At 41.0% G+C, this 17,311-nt stretch overlaps 1 protein-coding gene across 1 annotated transcript in view; it reads left to right on the top strand.

The window, feature by feature from the left end:
* The window catches only part of NLGN4X (neuroligin 4 X-linked), a gene marked incomplete at both ends in the record, with an annotated part of 245,379 nt that overhangs the window by 206,825 nt on the left and 21,243 nt on the right, over positions 1 to 17,311 (top strand). The gene's annotated exons all lie outside the window — the stretch shown is intronic.

Here is a 17,311-nt window from a genome sequence, read left to right on the forward strand (position 1 = left end):
TCTCTCTCTCTCTCTCTCTCTCTCTCTCTCTCCAACCATGTGGTATGTTTAAGATATAGGCCTTCCCTAATTTGAGTTACCTGAGATTTATGGTGGGAATGACTAGGATGTGTAAAACTTAAGACTTCTGTTTCCCTGTTCTGTTCTCTTTTCCTTGTCTTTGTGTGTATATGTGTGTCAAAGTCTTTATGTGAGAGGTAAGTGTGACTGTTAATTGTTTCTAACCCAAAAAGAAAAGAATTTTAAAATTCTGCTAGAAATTCTGCTTAAAATAAGCTACCAAAAGGAAAATACCCTCACTTTGTTTGTCTGGCCAACAATCAGAGTGAAGAAAAATGTGTTTGTTTGTTTGTTTTCTTCTCCCTTTCTCTCTCTGTACTCTTAAGTACAGCCCGAAGTTAGCAGGAGGGAATGTTTTAAGTTCATCTGCTGGATAAGTTTCACTCTTGCATTTAATAATAATAATAAAGTTGGAAGGGACCTTGGAGGTTATCTAGTCCAACCCCCTGCTCAGGCAGGAAACCCTATACCAACTTTATCAAATGCCTTACTGAAGTCCAAGCAAATTATATCCACAGCATTCCTTTGGTCCACTAATTTTGTCACTTGGTCAAAGAATGCAATAAGATTTGTCTAGCATGATCTGTTTTTGACAAACCCATGTTGGCTTTTAGTAATGACTTTGTTTGCCTCTAGGTCAGGGGTCAGCAACCTGAAATACTGAAAGAGCCACTTGGACCCATTTCCCTCACAAAAGAAAAAAACTGGAAGCCACAAAATGTGCACGCACAAGTGCAGAACAGGGGGCTTGATTGAAGAGTGGAGCCTAAGGCGAGACATGCACCAGCCCTGCCCCCATCCACCTCTAGTATGGATGGCTCCACCGTCCTGGCTTCTCCTCCCCTCGGAAAAGACTGCTCTCCACCCACCCCATGGTCTTCCCTCTCTGGGCCTTTCTTCTTTCTGCCTTTTGGCGTGAAGGTTCTGAGGGAGTGGAGGAGGAGACCAACAGGGAGAAGGAGCTGCTATGGCAAATCTTCCAAGGCTTTGTGAAAGAGGGAGGCAGTGGTGGGATTAAAATAAAATGGGGGGGAGGTTGAGGAAACCCAGCAGACCCCTACATCAGAGGGTAAGCAAGAAAGGCAAGATCGGGGAGAAGAATTCTTTCAGGGCTTGCCCAGCAGGCAGCTGCTCCCTGCTCTCAGAAATCATCATGGCGGGAGTGAAAAGATGCGGGGGAATGTCTCTCTCCCCAGTCTGCCAAGCAAATGAAAGAAAAGTTGAATGCAGTGGCTGGCGGGCAGGGACTGCGAGGAGCAGCCAGGATTGGAGGAGCAGAAGTCAACACTGCCAAAGAGGAGGAAGGAAAGGAAAAGTGGGGGTCTTTAAATAGTCACCTCCACTTTTCCCCCTTTTTCTCCTATTTTTTGCAACAACCAGTTGCAGACATCCACATGTGCATGTGCACAGACATAGGCTGACTCCTCCTTGTCTCCTGCCCTTGCTGCATCTCCTGTGAAGATGCATTTGTGTCTCTCTGCCACTCAAAGCCATCCTGCAGCTCTATCCTTGAAGTGGTTTCAATCAGCCCCTTCATTGCCAACCATCCCCATGGAAGTCAATGGAGGTCCGCAGCACCTCCAAGTCTGTTGATTTTACCGGCAAGCCACCAACTCCTCCTCCTCAGCTTTGGTGTCAACACAGACCAGCGAGCAGGAGGATTGGCTAATATCAGAGTGCAGGTCTCTCCTGGCCAAAGTAGCAAAGGTTGGACCTTGCCTGATCTTTTGTCCAAACTCAGCCAGGTGGGTCCCCTGGCCTTTCGAGTTGCAGCGGACATCCATTGAGTTCCATGGGGATGCTTGGCAATGAAGGGGCTGATTGAAACCACTCCTGGTAGTGCTGCTACTACTAACACTTTTCCACTTGCTGCTTGGTTTTGATGAAACCAGAGAAACCCTGGATGCCACTGCTGGGGGTGAAGGAGGCTGCCCGGATTCGGCCGTAGCAGAAGCTGATGACAGTAGCAGTGGAGGTGCCAGTGAGAGATTCTGAAGGTTCTCCAAGCCCGGCGCAGGAGCCGCCACAATTGCTGTCTTTGGTGGCTGTGGCGACAGCAACAGCGGTGTGTCCAGGCAGCACCACCTGGTTCTTGGAGGGGCAGGAGCTGCCGGCAGCATTGCTCATGCCTGCTTGATGAGTACTGCCTGCTGGGCACGGCGAGGGCACTAGGCCACCCCAACAGCAGCAGCCGCTGCCACCTTCCTGTTGCTGTTTTCCAGGAGCCGCAGCTGCCAGAACAATTGCCTGGCCCTTGGGGCCCGCTCCCACCATGGGGGCCGGCATGGGAATTTGGTTCTGCGGGGGAGGTGGATGCTGGTGGAGATGTGGCAGTGGCTCCTCTTCCTTCAAGCCAGGCTCCAGTAAGCCCAGCCCCATCATTGTCGTTGTCGTGGTTGCTTTGTAGACGGTCAATCTCATGGGGATGCAGCACCTTTAGTCTCCAGATTCTGCCGCAACGTCGCCTCTGCCTCCCCCTTCTCCTCTTCGCTGCCGATCCAAATTCCTCACCTGGACCCCTCCTGGGGCGCCACCATCATTATCACCTGCCCCACCAAGATCCATCGCCTCCCTTTCTTCCTACACCACCTTCCCCCAGCCATTTCTCCTGAGTTACCAACCTTCACAGCTCCTTGCCTCTAGTGCAAGAACCATCTCTTTGATTTTCTTACTCTTCTTTTTCCAGACTAAGGGAGTGCCAGCCCTGCTGATGTAGGAAAAGCAAAGCAGGGACCCTGCTAGTTCTCCAAAATAAAGACACCGCTTCCTAATAATTGTGGCTGATCCGCTTAGATCCGTCTTGGTTTCTTCTGCAAGGAACAGTTGGGGGAGGGGTGCGTTTGCTTCACCCTTTCCTCCCCCCAAAGGTTCCCTTGGAAGGAGGAATGTGAAAGGGGTGGGTTTTGGTTTCTTTCCTTCTAACGAACACAGTGGTGCCCAATGGGTATTAGGGAGGGTACAGATTGGGGAAAGGGGATTACGTCTTTCCTCATCCAGCAAAACTGGTAAGAGAAAGCTTGTGGGCTGACCATCCAAGCTGCCAAATCCCCTCTTTCTTTCTTTTTTTATTAAAAAGTTTTAAAGTACATTTTTGAACATAAACCCCATCCCCCCTACCCATACCCCATACCCTAACCCACCCAATACCCCTACCTCCCCAGCCCCCCCCAACTTCCCAAAGCAGAATACAGGGTATTATTTTCACAATCTTAATCTAAAATATACTAACTATAATTACACTTTAAATCCAGTTGCGCTTTAACTCTCCTTAAACATCATAATATATCTCCATTACAAATATTCTTCACATATTCCAAATTCTACCATTTCTATCTGATTCAAAACTTTCAAAATCCATTCTTCTATAATAGACAAATCAGCCTTCTTCCAACATCTTAAAGATCTTACATATTCCACTAAATTACTTTAACTTTTAAAATTGTAATCTTTTATAATTCAACCATACATAATAATACATTGCATCATCACAACCACATCTTCAACATTTAGACTAACAATTTAAATACATACATACTAATTTTTAAGATCTACTGTAAATACCATCCCCAAATATCCACCATTATTAGATCTTGATTATCCTACAATCTTTAACAAGTTCCATTTCTAAATCTTATTTCTATCAAAGTCCTCCATTAATCTCTACTGTTATTATTATTATTATTCCTTAAATCTAAATGCAGCCTGTGTCATTCTTTGAATCTTAAGATCTTTAAATAAAACCAAGGATTGCACAGCTTCCGAAACTATTTCTTGTAACTGTCGCTCTCCTTCTTTCCTTTTTTGACTTCTGAGGATGATGGTAAGCCTGCTTTCAATACATTAGAATAAAAATCACGTGCCTTCCCTACTGTATTAAGACAATATCTTTCTCCAGAATAATTCACCACAATCCCCAATGGTATCTCCCACCTGAACCGAAGCTCTTGTTTCTTTAATTCATCTGTCAGAGAGAAAAAAATCTTTCCTTTTTCTCAAAATTCTTGGAGGAATCTCTTTCAGAATCAAAACCTCCTGATTAGCCACTTTAAGTCTTTTATTATAAGAGATTTGAATGATCTCATTTCTAATGTTTCTTTTTGTAAAATACACAACCACATCCCTTGGCAGTTTCCTTTGTTTAGCAATCCAAGAATTAACACAAAATACTTTATCTTCCCAAAAAAATCCTCAAGTTGAAACACCAAAATAGGCGCCAGGGCATCCACCAATGTCTCTTCCAGATTCTCCTGCGGATTTTCTTTCAAACCTCTGATCCTCAAGGCGAATTCCATATCTCTATATTGCATTATCACATTTCATCTTCAAGTTTTTCCATTTTATTCTCCACTTCACCCATTTTAGCCTCCAGCATCAGATTATTTTGTTTCACTTCTTCCACACATTCATCCAGATTCTCAATACAGCCTGAAAACACTTGAAGTGCCATCAAAGTATCCTCCCTTATTTTCTTGCTCTCCTTTCCAATAAATTCTGCCACCTTCTCAAATATTTTTTCAGACTGAATTTTTAAGGCATCGTTTAGAGCATATTGTAAATCTTTTAAAGTCAATACAGATGCAGCAGCTTCGGGAGGTAACTTCAAAGACAGCATTCCAGATTGCTGAACAAACAATGCCTCAGCACTCACACAGGTCTATGCGGTTTGGGAGCCATTTTTGCAACTAATAACTTTCAATACACACTTTCACTTTCTAGTCCATTTATTACTTTGTAGTTAAACTGTGAAATAACCAAATCTTGAAAATAACTTTTTAGCACCTCCAAATTGTAACTAGCTCTTTTAAGGTTTAAAAGTCCATTTTACATATTCCTACTCAGTTCAAACAGTCACTTTACTTTGAAAAAAAACACTTTCGCTTCTTGTTAAAAAGAAAAAAAATCAGTCAGGCGCCATCTTCCCCTTCTTTCAAAACGATTGTTAGAGCACGCCCCATCTGACTGACCCAGCAGTCCTCCCATCTCTTCCTCCGCTGCCACCACGTGCAGTCCAAAGAAGAAAAAAGGTTTGTGGGCAGTCCCACAAACAGCTTGTGGGCAGTCCCAAAAACCAAAGAACTTCAACCAATCAATTCAAATTTCACAAGTTTTTTTTCTGTGGTAAGTTTGAATTGATTGGTTGAACTTTTTTACTCCCACATTTTTTTTTGGACTGTACATGGCAGAGGAGGACTGGGAGCAGCAGGAGACAGCTGAAAGAGCCATATGCAGGTCCACAGCCACGAGTTGCTGACCCGTGCTCTAGGTGTTCGTTGATTTGTTGTCTGATTATCTTTTCCAGAATCTTCCCAGGTATTGAGGTGAGACTGATAGGTCTGTATTTTCATGGATCTATTTTTTTTCTTCTTTCTTTCTGCTTTTTTCTTTTTTGAAGATGGAAACCACATCAGCCTTTTTCCAGTCCTAGTGCTTCAGGATCTTTGAAAAATATAGTTCAGTGGTTCTGAGATCACATCTGCCAGTTCCTTGAGAACCCTGGGTGTAATCCATCTGGTCCTGGTGATTTGAACTCGTCTAGGCTGGATAGGTGCTCATTTACCATTTTCTTGCCTATTTTAACTTGTGTTTCTAATCTATTTTTATGCTATTGTTTTTGATAGGTTGGACTGTTTTTTCTCTCCCTTTGTGTAAAGACAGATGCAAAAAAGAAAAAGAAAAAATGAGTTAAATAGTTCTCCCTGTTGCTTGTCACCTTCTTGCCACTTTCCCCACTAATGAACCAATCATTTCCTTGTTTTTTTACATGTTAATATAAGCTTTTTTTGTTATTTTTAACTTTGGTCACAAGCCTTAGTTCATTTTGAGCCTTAGCTGTCCTCACTTCATCTTTGCAGACTTGGACTATTTGCTGATATTCTGCTTTAGTTATGTGCCCCTTTTCACTTTTTATACTTGTCCTTTTTATTTTTCAATTTATCAGAGAGTTCTTAATGCAGCCATGCTGGTTTCTTTTGAGAGCTGTTATTTTTCCTCTTTGTTGGTATTGTGCTAGCTAGACTGTTTTTTTAAAGAAATTTCCCAAGCTTTTTGAGTTGTTTTCCTTTTGAGGATTCTCATCCATGGAATCCTTCCTAAGCCCTCTCTAAATTTATTGAAATTAGCTCCCTTAAAGTCCAAGATTCTAATTCAGTGATTGCGAACCTTTTAGAGACCAAGTGCCCAAACTGCAACCCAAAACCTACTTATGTATCGTTGGGTGCCGGATAAGTGTGGCCCATTGGGTGGGCGTGGCTGCAGTGGTAATGGCAGACTGGGTGGGACTAAAATGTTCAAACAATCAATCCCGACTTTGCGAGATCTTTTTTTCCCCTGTGAGATGTTGAAATTGATTGAATCTCTTTTTTTTGGTGGTGGAGGCCTAAAGCAAAAAAGTTTTATAAAACCCAGCTGAATGCCTAGGACTGGGGCAATGGTGCGCATGCCCACAGAGGCGGCTCTGTGTGCCACCTGTGGCATGCATGCCATAGGTTCACCACCACGGTTCTAGTTTGACTATTGCTTGTGCTTTCATAATGTTGAATTCTAATATTGCATGATCACTCTCCCCCCCCCAAGGTTCCTGTGGCTTCAACACCTTCTATCATTTCATCTCTGTTAGTGAGGATTAGATCCAGTATGGATAATCCCCTAGTTCCCTTCTCTACTTTTGGGAGACAAAGTTGTCTGCTAGGTTTGTCAGGAATCTGTTTGATCTTCCACTTGGTGCAGTTTGTCTCCCAGTTGATGCCAAGGTAAATAAAGTCCCCCATTACTATTGTGATGTGCTTCCTACATACCTTAGTTAGCTGACGAGCAAAAAGTTTATCTATTTCCTCTGTTTGGTTGGGTGGCCTATAGTATACACCTTATGGCAATGTCATTTTCCCCCCTCTATATTGACTGAAATGCATTCAAGACAGTTTTCATCATTGTTGTGCTCTATTTCCGTAGAGATGTAGTTATTTCTTATAGATAGAGAAACTCCACCTCTTTTATTTGGTCTTTTTCCTTTAAATAATTTAAATCCCTCTAGCTGAGTGTTCCATTTGTGGGTTTCATTCCACCATGTTTCCATAATGGCAACAATGTCATATCTGCCCTCATTTACCTGGATTTCTAGTTCACCCTATTTACTGTTCATACACTGGGCATTGGTGTCCTGTGTCTTTAAAAACTTTGTAGGAACAGCCTCCAGCAAAATTCCAAGGGGGAGTGAACCAGGCCCCCTCAGGTGATTTGCAATTCATATGCCCTGTTTGTATTGCCTGTTTGTATTAGTAGCTGTACACATACACACACACACACACCATTCAGAATCACATTGAGTCTATCCCCTCCACTTACCTTCAGTAAAGCTCCAGCCTGATTCTTGTCCTGTGTCATTAAAAACTTTGTAGGAACAACCTCCAGCAAAATTCCAAGGGGGAGGGAACCAGGCCCCCTCAGGTGATTTGCAATTCATATGCCCTGACTGAGGAAGTAGCAGAAAAGAGATCTCAAACCTAAGCCTTGAATATTTTGTACTGGTGGATTCACTATGTGCAATTTAAGAAAAAAAATAGCCTGGCTTACATACTGGCTAACCTCAATTGGACATTACAAACCTGGATGCACTGAACTAAGAGCTAACACAGGAAATAAGTCTTGAAAATGGGTAGCCAGTGATTATGTACTGAGGCAAACCATGGCTGTGAAGAATTTTGGGAGTAATGTGCAAACCTGATTGGAAGCTAAAGGTGACATCCAACATTTGAAAAGGATTGGGACAGAATATTGGACACTATAAATTTCTTTTCCACCTAACAAAGCTTTTGCCGTGACTTTTAGAACTTTATGGGTTGGAAGCTCCCTTTTGGGAGAAACTGCAGGGATCCTTTTTCTGCCTCTCCGTTAGTGTTTTTCTTCTTTTTGCATTAACAGTTTAAAGCTTGTTTACCAAGTATCCCTGATCAGACCAATTTTAATCTTTTTTTTTATTTAAAAAGTTTTACAATACATTTTGGCTTTAATCCCCCCCTCCCCCACCCCCACCCAACCCTCCCTATCCCTCTCCCCCATTCCCTCCTCCCCCCCCCACTTCCCAGAGCTAAATACAGGGTATAAAATCAAAAAAACAAACATAAGCACCCCTATGTTATCAGCAATAAACTATTAATTCTATCTCCCTCTAGCTCATGTAAAATGAATACAAACAATATTAATATTACAAATAAAGTAAAAAAGAAAAAGAGGAAAACAGAAAAAGAGCTTTACTCAGAATAGATTTTCTTAATCCCAGTCCTTATTCATATTAATTTCAAAAAAAAAAAAGGAAAAAAAACCTTTCACCTACTATTTACATTCTCCAACCTTTCTCTAATTTAAACAAATTCTCAGTTACGCGCCAAAAGCGCCTATCTCTATTAACCTTAATAATCTCCAACCAAACTAAACCATGATCAAAAATAATTCTTGCATGTATCACGCCAAATGTCTCGCAGTTAATAAAAAGAGTAGAAAAAAAGGTTTAAGCAGTCTGTAAGACAACTTGTTGTTAATTAGGAGCTTGCATACCCATTCTTAGTTCAGCACATACTTTTAGTCCATAACCCTAATATACTTTTCTAACAAGCAAATAACATCAATCTTAAATTGTGTTAAATATTAAAAAAAAAACTTTCTTTCTCCTCTATGATAAATTTAATCCATTGACATTCTAATTTAAAAATTTAATCACCAATCTTAACGCCCCAAAGCTTTTGGAGCACGTCTGTCATGACCTCCAAAACTTCTTTGGACCGCGCCCCTCCCACATCTTCACTGTAAGTACACTTTGGAGATTCCATAACTTTCTGCTGGTCTTGCTCTTGCTCTCGTCTCGCTCTTCTTAGGGCGGCACGCGTCATCCTCTGGCCTCCTGCAACATCCGATGAAACTGTATCTTGATCCCCTCCAACACCATTGTCCTCTATCTGTCTATCTGCAACATCTTGAAGCTTTCCCTCGCCGTATCCCTTTACAGCTTCCAAAAATGATAGGGGGGTTGCTTTTAACACATTGCTATAAAAATCACGTGCCTGGGCCACAGTAACCAGACGATGTCTTTTACCTTCATGCGTCACCACCAGTCCAACTGGAATCTCCCATCTAAACTTAATATCACATTTCTTAAGTTCCTGTACAAGAAATGCAAAATCTTTCCTTCTCCTTAAAATCTTCGGAGGAATCTCTTTTAAAACCAAGACTTCTTGCTCAGCCACTACCAATTTAGTATCATAAGCAGCTTGAATGACTTCATCTCTAATTACTCTCTTTGTAAAATAGACCACCACATCTCTGGGTAACTTCCTCTGTCTTGCAATCCATGAATTTACACGAAAAATTTTGTCCATATTTCCCTCAATTTCAGATGCCGGCTGGCCCAATACCCCTTCCAGAGCCTCAGAAATCAGCTGCTTTAAATCTTCTTCACAATTCTCCTTTAAACCCCTGATTCTAATAGCATACTGCATCTGATGATACTGAACAAGGCTCAATTCTCCGTCCATTTTATCCCTTATATTTTCATTTTCTAATACCTTTGCTTCTAATATAGAGTTCTTTTGACTGAGATCCTTCACTTTTACATCCAGCTGTTGCACACATTCAGCTACAGATTCAATTATAGACAACATGTCCACCCTCATTGCTCTAAACTTCTCTTCCATCTTCTTCTCCAATTTCTCCATTTTCTCCTCCAGCTTTTTCAACTTTTCATCCATCATGTCAGACATCAATTGTGAATGCTTTCCAAGAGCATCTTGTAAATCCTTAAGCGTCAATGTCGGAGGAGGTACAGGAGGAAGCAAAGCTTGCAATGAGGTCTGTTGCACCAGGGAAGACCCCGCACTCTGAAGAGCTTCAGAAGTTTTAGCTGCCATCTTCCCCCACTTTCACTTATTGCGCACTTTCACTTTAAAGCTATAAAATCCATTGAGCTAGAGAGTAAAGATAAGAGTCCACATCACCTCCTGTACCGCTCTGCCTGCATCTTAACAATCAAAAGTATTTCCTTTTGGCAGGGGTGGTTGCTAACGCCTGGCTCTGCTCCATAAATCCCGGAGCAGGGGCGCTGCGCAGCTCGGAGCAACCCAGGCTTCAGGGGGGCTCAATCCTTCAGCTGCCCAAACTCTCAGCTCAGGCGGCCCCGGAGAGCTCAACCCCTACCTGGGGCCTCAACCCCTCCTCTTCTCTCGAGGAGGGGGCTTCAAATCCATCTAAACAGCTGATCGGCGCTGTTTACGATGGAAAAACACAGCTGCGGAGTGGGCAGCCCAAAAACGGCTGTCTTCGGCGTCGCGTCACCACCGGAAGTCCAGACCAATTTTAATCTTGTGCCAGTAAGTGTGTCACTCAAACTATATGGTGCCAAGGGGGGATTGAGGGAAGTCAGCTCCCCAGAAAAGGAAATATTAAAAGGACAGAAAAATATATTTCCTAAAAAGATATTGAAGAACCAGGAAAGCATGCCCAGTTTTCTTAATAGCCCAGGTCTCTTTCCCCCAAGCAGAAAAACAGTTCTATAGACATGCAAACTAAAGCGAACTAAAATGGACAGGAATGGGTGAATTTAATTCAGATGACCTTCAGGTATACTACTGCGGACAAGAATCCCTCAGAAGAAATGGAGTAGCCTTCATAGTCAATAAAAGAGTAGGAAAAGCAATACTGGGATACAATCCTCAAAATGACAGAATGATCTCAGTTCGAATCCAAGGCAAACCATTCAATATCACAGTAGTCCAAGTCTATGCCCCAACCACCAGTGCTGAAGAGGATGAAATTGACCGGTTCTACGAAGCCCTACAGCACCTTATAGAACTAACACCAAAAAATGATGTCCTTATCATCATGGGGGATTGGAATGCTAAAGTAGGAAGCCAAAAGATAACTGGAATAACAGGCAAGTTTGGCCTTGGAGTACAAAATGAAGCAGGGCACAGGCTGATAGAATTTTGTCAAGAGAATACGATGGTCATAGCAAACACTCTTTTCCAACAACCCAAGAGACGGCTCTACACATGGACATCACCAGACGGTCAACACAGAAATCAGATTGACTATATGCTCTGCAGCCAAAGATGGAGAAGCTCTATAAAGTCAGTAAAAACAAGACCAGGAGCTGACTGTGGCTCAGACCATGAGCTTCTCCTTGCAAAGTTTAGGCTTAAACTGAAGAAAGTAGGGAAAAGCACTAGGCCACTCAGGTATGAATTAAATCATATCCCTGTTGAATATACAGTAGAGGTGACAAATAGATTTAAGGAATTAGATCTGATAGACAGAGTGCCTGAAGAACTATGGACAGAGGTTCGTGACATTGTACAAGAGGTAGCAACCAAAACCATCCCAAAGAAAAAGAAATGCAAGAAAGCAAAATGGCTGTCTGAGGAAGCTTTGCAAATAGCTGAGGAAAGGAGGGAAGCGAAAGGCAAGGGAGAAAAACATAGATATGCCCAATTGAATGCAGAATTCCAGAGAATAGCTAGAAGAGATAAGAATGCCTTCTTAAATGAACAGTGCAAAGAAATAGAAGAAAACAATAGAATAGGGAGGACCAGAGATCTTTTCAAGAAAATTGGAGAGATGAAGGGAACGTTTAATGCAAAAATGGGCATGATAAAGGACCAAAATGGCAGGGACCTAACAGAGGCAGAAGAGATTAAGAAGAGGTGGCAAAATTACACAGAAGAACTATACAAGAATGAGCTTAACGTCCCTGATAATCACAATGAGGTGGTCACTGACCTCGAGCCAGACATCCTAGAATGTGAAGTGAAGTGGGCCTTAGAAAAGCTGAGCAACAACAAAGCTAGTGGAGGTGACAGTATTCCAGCTGAGCTATTCAAAATCTTAAAAGACAGTGCAGTAAAAGTGCTACACTCAATTTGCCAGCAAATTTGGAAAACTCAACAGTGGCCACAGGATTGGAAAAGATCAGTTTACATTCCAATTCCAAAGAAAGGCAGTGCCAAAGAATGTTCAAACTATCGCACCATTGCACTCATTTCTCATGCTAGTAAAGTCATGCTTAAAATCCTACAAGCTAGACTTCAGCAGTATGTGGATCGAGAACTACCAGAAGTACAGGCAGGATTTCGAAGAGGCAGAGGAACTAGAGATCAAATTGCCAACATACGCTGGATCATGGAGAAAGCTAGGGAGTTCCAGAAAAACATCTACTTCTGCTTCATTGACTATGCTAAAGCCTTTGATTGTGTGGATCATAACAAACTGTGGCAAGTTCTTAAAGAGATGGGAGTACCAGACCATCTTATTTGTCTCTTGAGAAACCTATATGCGGGTCAAGAAGCAACAGTGAGAACTGGACACGGAACCACTGATTGGTTCAAAATTGGGAAAGGAGTCCGGCAAGGCTGTATACTGTCGCCCTGCCTATTTAACTTATATGCAGAGCACATCATGAGAAAGGCAGGGCTAGATGAATCAAAAGTTGGAATTAAGATTGCCGGAAGAAATATCAACAACCTAAGATACGAAGATGATACCACTCTAATGGCAGAAAGTGAAGAAGAACTAAAGAGCCTCTTGTTGCGGGTGAAGAAGGAGAGTGCAAAAGTTGGGTTGAAACTTAACATTAAGAAAACCAAGATCATGGCATCTGGCCCTCTCAATTCCTGGCAAATAGATGGGGAAGAAATGGAAGTAGTGACAGATTTTATTTTCCTGGGCTCCAAGATCACTGCAGATGGGGACTGTAGCCAAGAAATTAAAAGACGCTTGCTCCTTGGGAGGAAAGCCATGGCAAATCTAGACAGCACACTAAAAAGCAGAGACATCACCCTGTCAACAAAAGTGCGTATAGTCAAGGCTATGGTCTTCCCAGTTGCAATGTATGGCAGTGAAAGTTGGACCATAAGAAAGGCTGAGCGCCAAAGAATTGAGGCCTTTGAACTCTGGTGCTGGAGAAGACTCCTGCGAGTCCCTTGGACTGCAAGGCGATCAAACCGGTCAGTCCTAGAGGAGATCAATCCTGACTGCTCTTTAGAAGGCCAGATCCTGAAGCTAAAACTCAAATACTTTGGCCACCTAATGAGAAGGAAGGACTCACTGGAGAAGAGCCTAATGCTGGGAAAGATCGAGGGCAATAGAAGAAGGGGACGACAGAGAATGAGGTGGCTGGATGGAGTCACTGAAGCAGTAGGCGTGAGCTTAAATGGACTCCAGAAGATGGTAGAGGACAGGAAGGCCTGGAGGAACGTTGTCCATAGGGTCGCGATGGGTCGGACACGACTTCGCAGCTAACAACAACAACAACAGACATGCAAATGTAAACCATCAGGAAGATTGGAGCTAGAAGCTTAGGAAGACAAAAGACTTAAAATCTACATACCCCAGCCCCAGGGACATACTAGGATTGACCCACAACCATCAAGGATACCAGAAAAGGCACACCCACACAACCATCAAAAATACCAGAAAGGCACACCCAGACTCAGGTCAGAATACGTGACACAGGAAATACAAAGCTTGACACAGGAAATAACTCCAAACAAAAGGCTCCAGAGGGTATAAAAACCTACATGTGCTCAGTCCTTTTTCTTCTGGAACCATCTTTCTGTCTGGCTTTCCTCTGCAATAAACTGTAACCTTCTTCCTAAAGCAGTCGCCATGTTGTTTATCCCCAGCTTGGATGAAGACTTTTCCTTCAACAGATGGCAGCCAGTGCAGACTCCATTATTGTTAACTGGTGTTCCTTCTGTTACTGTGTGCTGAATCAATAGGTTTCCATATAATTTTCAAGGGCTGACTTATATAAAACAAACTGTAGCAGTCTAGCAATTAGATGACAAGATCACAACCTAGAGAAAAGTTTTCTTTTTCATGAGCGCCAGCCCTGTGGAACCAGCTCCCCCCTGAGCTTCGGATGGCCCCAGATCTCCAGTCCTTTCGCCGCGGCCTCAAAACACTCCTTTTCCACCTGGCTGACCTGGACTGACAGGGATTTTAATTATGTTTACAATTTTTAACTCTAAATTTTAATTTATTTTAATTTTAATTTTAATTTATTGTACAGAGGCCTTTAATTTTAATTTTATCTTAATTTCTGTATTTATTGTATGTTATTGTTGTTAGCCGCCCTGAGTCCTTTGGGAGATAGGGTGGGATATAAGTCCCAATAATAAATAAATAAATAAATAAATAAATAAATAAATAAATAAATAAATAAATAAATAAATAAATAAACAAACATGTTACTGTGCAAAAGTCATAGTCTCTATCTGCTATTTATGCAGAATTTGTGAGTCCATGAGGATATCCAGATGTTTCATTAGAGTTCATTTAATATCCAAAATGAACTACCTTTGGAAATAGTTGCTATGTTTACTATATGGAATTAAGCCTATGTTGGTTTTCTCTCTCTGGACCTAATGATCTCCAGGCAGTGGATCAGAGCTTCCAAAGCTCTTCTGCCCATCCCATGTTGATAATACCTCACTCCATCTCAACAGCTGTATATGGATAGTGTACCTGAAGAAGGAATGGGAGCAGGAGGAAGTTAGCAGTAGTACTGTGGCTTCCGAGGCAAGAGATAGCACATTCCAGAGATGAGTCCAAGACAAGATAATGTGCAGTTGTGAACAGGATGGGGAGGGAAGAATAATTTCATGTTAGTTGTACTCTGTCTCCCAAAGTATGTATATATGTACATACATACATACATACACACACACACACACACACACACACATATTCTGGGAAATAGGGTGCAACTACCATAAAATTATTCTTCCTAATAGAAATATTAGGCAAGATTCAGGAATCAAAGGAATGGAGATAAAAGATGAAAAACACAAACTACAAGCATTCGCGGATGACTTGGTTTTTATGTTAGAATTGCCCCTTGAGACAAGCCTCAAGCTTCTGAAAAAGATAGAAGAATTTGGAGAATGCCAGGACTGAAAATAAATAGAGAAAAGTCCAAAGTGATAACCAAAAACCTTCAGATAAAGAAAAAAAATCAACTGTCAGAAAAAACAGATCTTCAAATATTTAAGAAAGTTAAATATTTGGGGATATACTTAACAGCAAGATGTGCAACAATAAAAGAAGACAACTATGTAAAATTATTAAAACAAAACTAGACTTGGGAAAAATGGAAAAATCTACAATTTTGAATGTTAGGGAGAATAGCAATGGTGAAGATGAATATCTTACCAAAACTACTCTTTTTATTTCAAACAATGCCTATAAAACTAGGGGGGGAAATCTTTGATGAACTAAATACATTGATCTTGAAATTTATTTGGCAAGGAAAAAAAGCCAGAATTAGTGTCAGAATCTATTTATATTCCATTCCTAACTCCCTATCTGTGCAAACCTAAATCCCACCCCCTTACTGGATTCTGCCATTCCCAAGGACAGGAAGAGAAGATGTTAACTGGCCATCCCTATCCATTAGATGCAAGGTTGTTTATTCAGCTTGCCTGGGGGCCATCATTAAAGATGAGGGAAAGAACCTTTGAACTGAGAAGAACAAAGAAAGAGGGGGGATTCTGGTTTGTATCTCCGATTGGTATTTGAAGGGGAGGAAACAAATGTTGTAAATGCATGGAAGTTCTTTTTTCCCCATGAAAGGTTTTGATACATGAAACTTAACTGATCTGAGACTGACCAAATGGACTGAGGGGAGGGGTTTTTACTTGGGGACACTTTAAAAGTATCAATCTGCAGCACAGTTTCCAGATCCTGTCTAGATTATCCACTGTCAATCATGTTTTAGTAAAGGTTCCTGCTTGGACAATCCTGTCTCCAAGAGTTCTTTCCTAAGATGTTGATTGGCGTGGGTCCTGACAATTAGATTAAAAATGCTACAAGAAGCAAAAGAAAATGGAGGATTTGGGCTGCCAGATTGGCCTTTATAATATCAGGCATCTGTATTAACATAGTTGAAAGAATAGATAACCCTTAGACATAAATAATTATTATACCTAGAAGGGCATGACCTACAACTTGGATGGCATGCCTTCCTATGGTATAGGAAGAATAAAATACATGAATACTTTCAAAGCCACTATATAAGAAATGCACTTTTTCTAGAATGGGAAAAGGTAAAAGTGAAAATTTATATGAAAATACCTGGATGGTTTTCAACAATGGAAGTGCTTGTTCACCCAATCTAATTAACTATCAGAAAATTTTGACTTATAAAGACATTTTGAATATTGAAGGGAAACTAAAATCTAGACAAGAACTGGAAGAACAGGGCATTATCCATCATGGTGGCCACACCTGCAAATTCAAACAAGATAGGAAAAAGATCCTAAAACATCTCGATTTTATAAAGAAAAAGAATTTGGCCAGATACTATTGACATCAGATGAAAAATTGATTAAGAAACTGTATAAATATATGTTAAGTTTAAAGATGGAAGAGGAACAAGTAAAAGAAACAATGATAATGTGGGCAAAAAACTTTGGGCTTAACATAGAATTAGAAAACTGGCAAAGCCTTTCGGAAAGAAAGTCTAAAATAACAAAGGCAGTGGCTTACAAAGAAAACCTGTATAAAATGTTTTACTTAACACCTATGCAGTTAGCAAAAATGTTCAAAAATATGTCTAGCAATTATTGGAAATGTAGACAAAAAACAGGCACATACTATCAACTTTGATGGACATGCCCCAAAAGATTTTGGTCAAGAATACATATATGGTTAGAGAAAACATGTAGATTTTAAGTCCAAATTATTGTTGTTAGGCATAATTGTAGGAAATTATGAGAAAGAATGTCTATATTTAATGTTACATTTACTAACTGCAGCAAGACTTGTATTTGCTCAATATTAGAAAGATGAAGGAAGAGATGGAGGAAGAGATAATCAAGAAACTTTTGGTGTAGAAATGGACAGACTTACATTGAAAATGAAAGAAAGAAGATTCAGAATACTTCAGAACATGGGATACATTTTATCAATGTAAGAAAGGAGAAAGGAGGTAGAGAGAAGGGAGTTTAATATGTATTAGTAAGCTAAATACTGGAACCCAGACAACATGCTGCTTATAAAATATTAAGGATTTGTGATTATAAAAATAATAATAAAAGATTGTTAAAAGAAAAATCTTCCCTCCCTGAAGAGAACTGGATTTGCTTGGATCTCACAAAGTTGTCTTTGGGTTAGGCCTCAAAATTGTCAGCTCCTATCTGCCTTATTACATAGACCAGACAGGAAACACTTTTTAAAAAACCAAACCTTTCTTAATATTGTAATTGCT

Source organism: Vipera berus (assembly GCF_964194415.1).
Source record: "Vipera berus genome assembly, chromosome: 4".
Lineage (NCBI taxonomy): Eukaryota > Metazoa > Chordata > Lepidosauria > Squamata > Viperidae > Vipera > Vipera berus.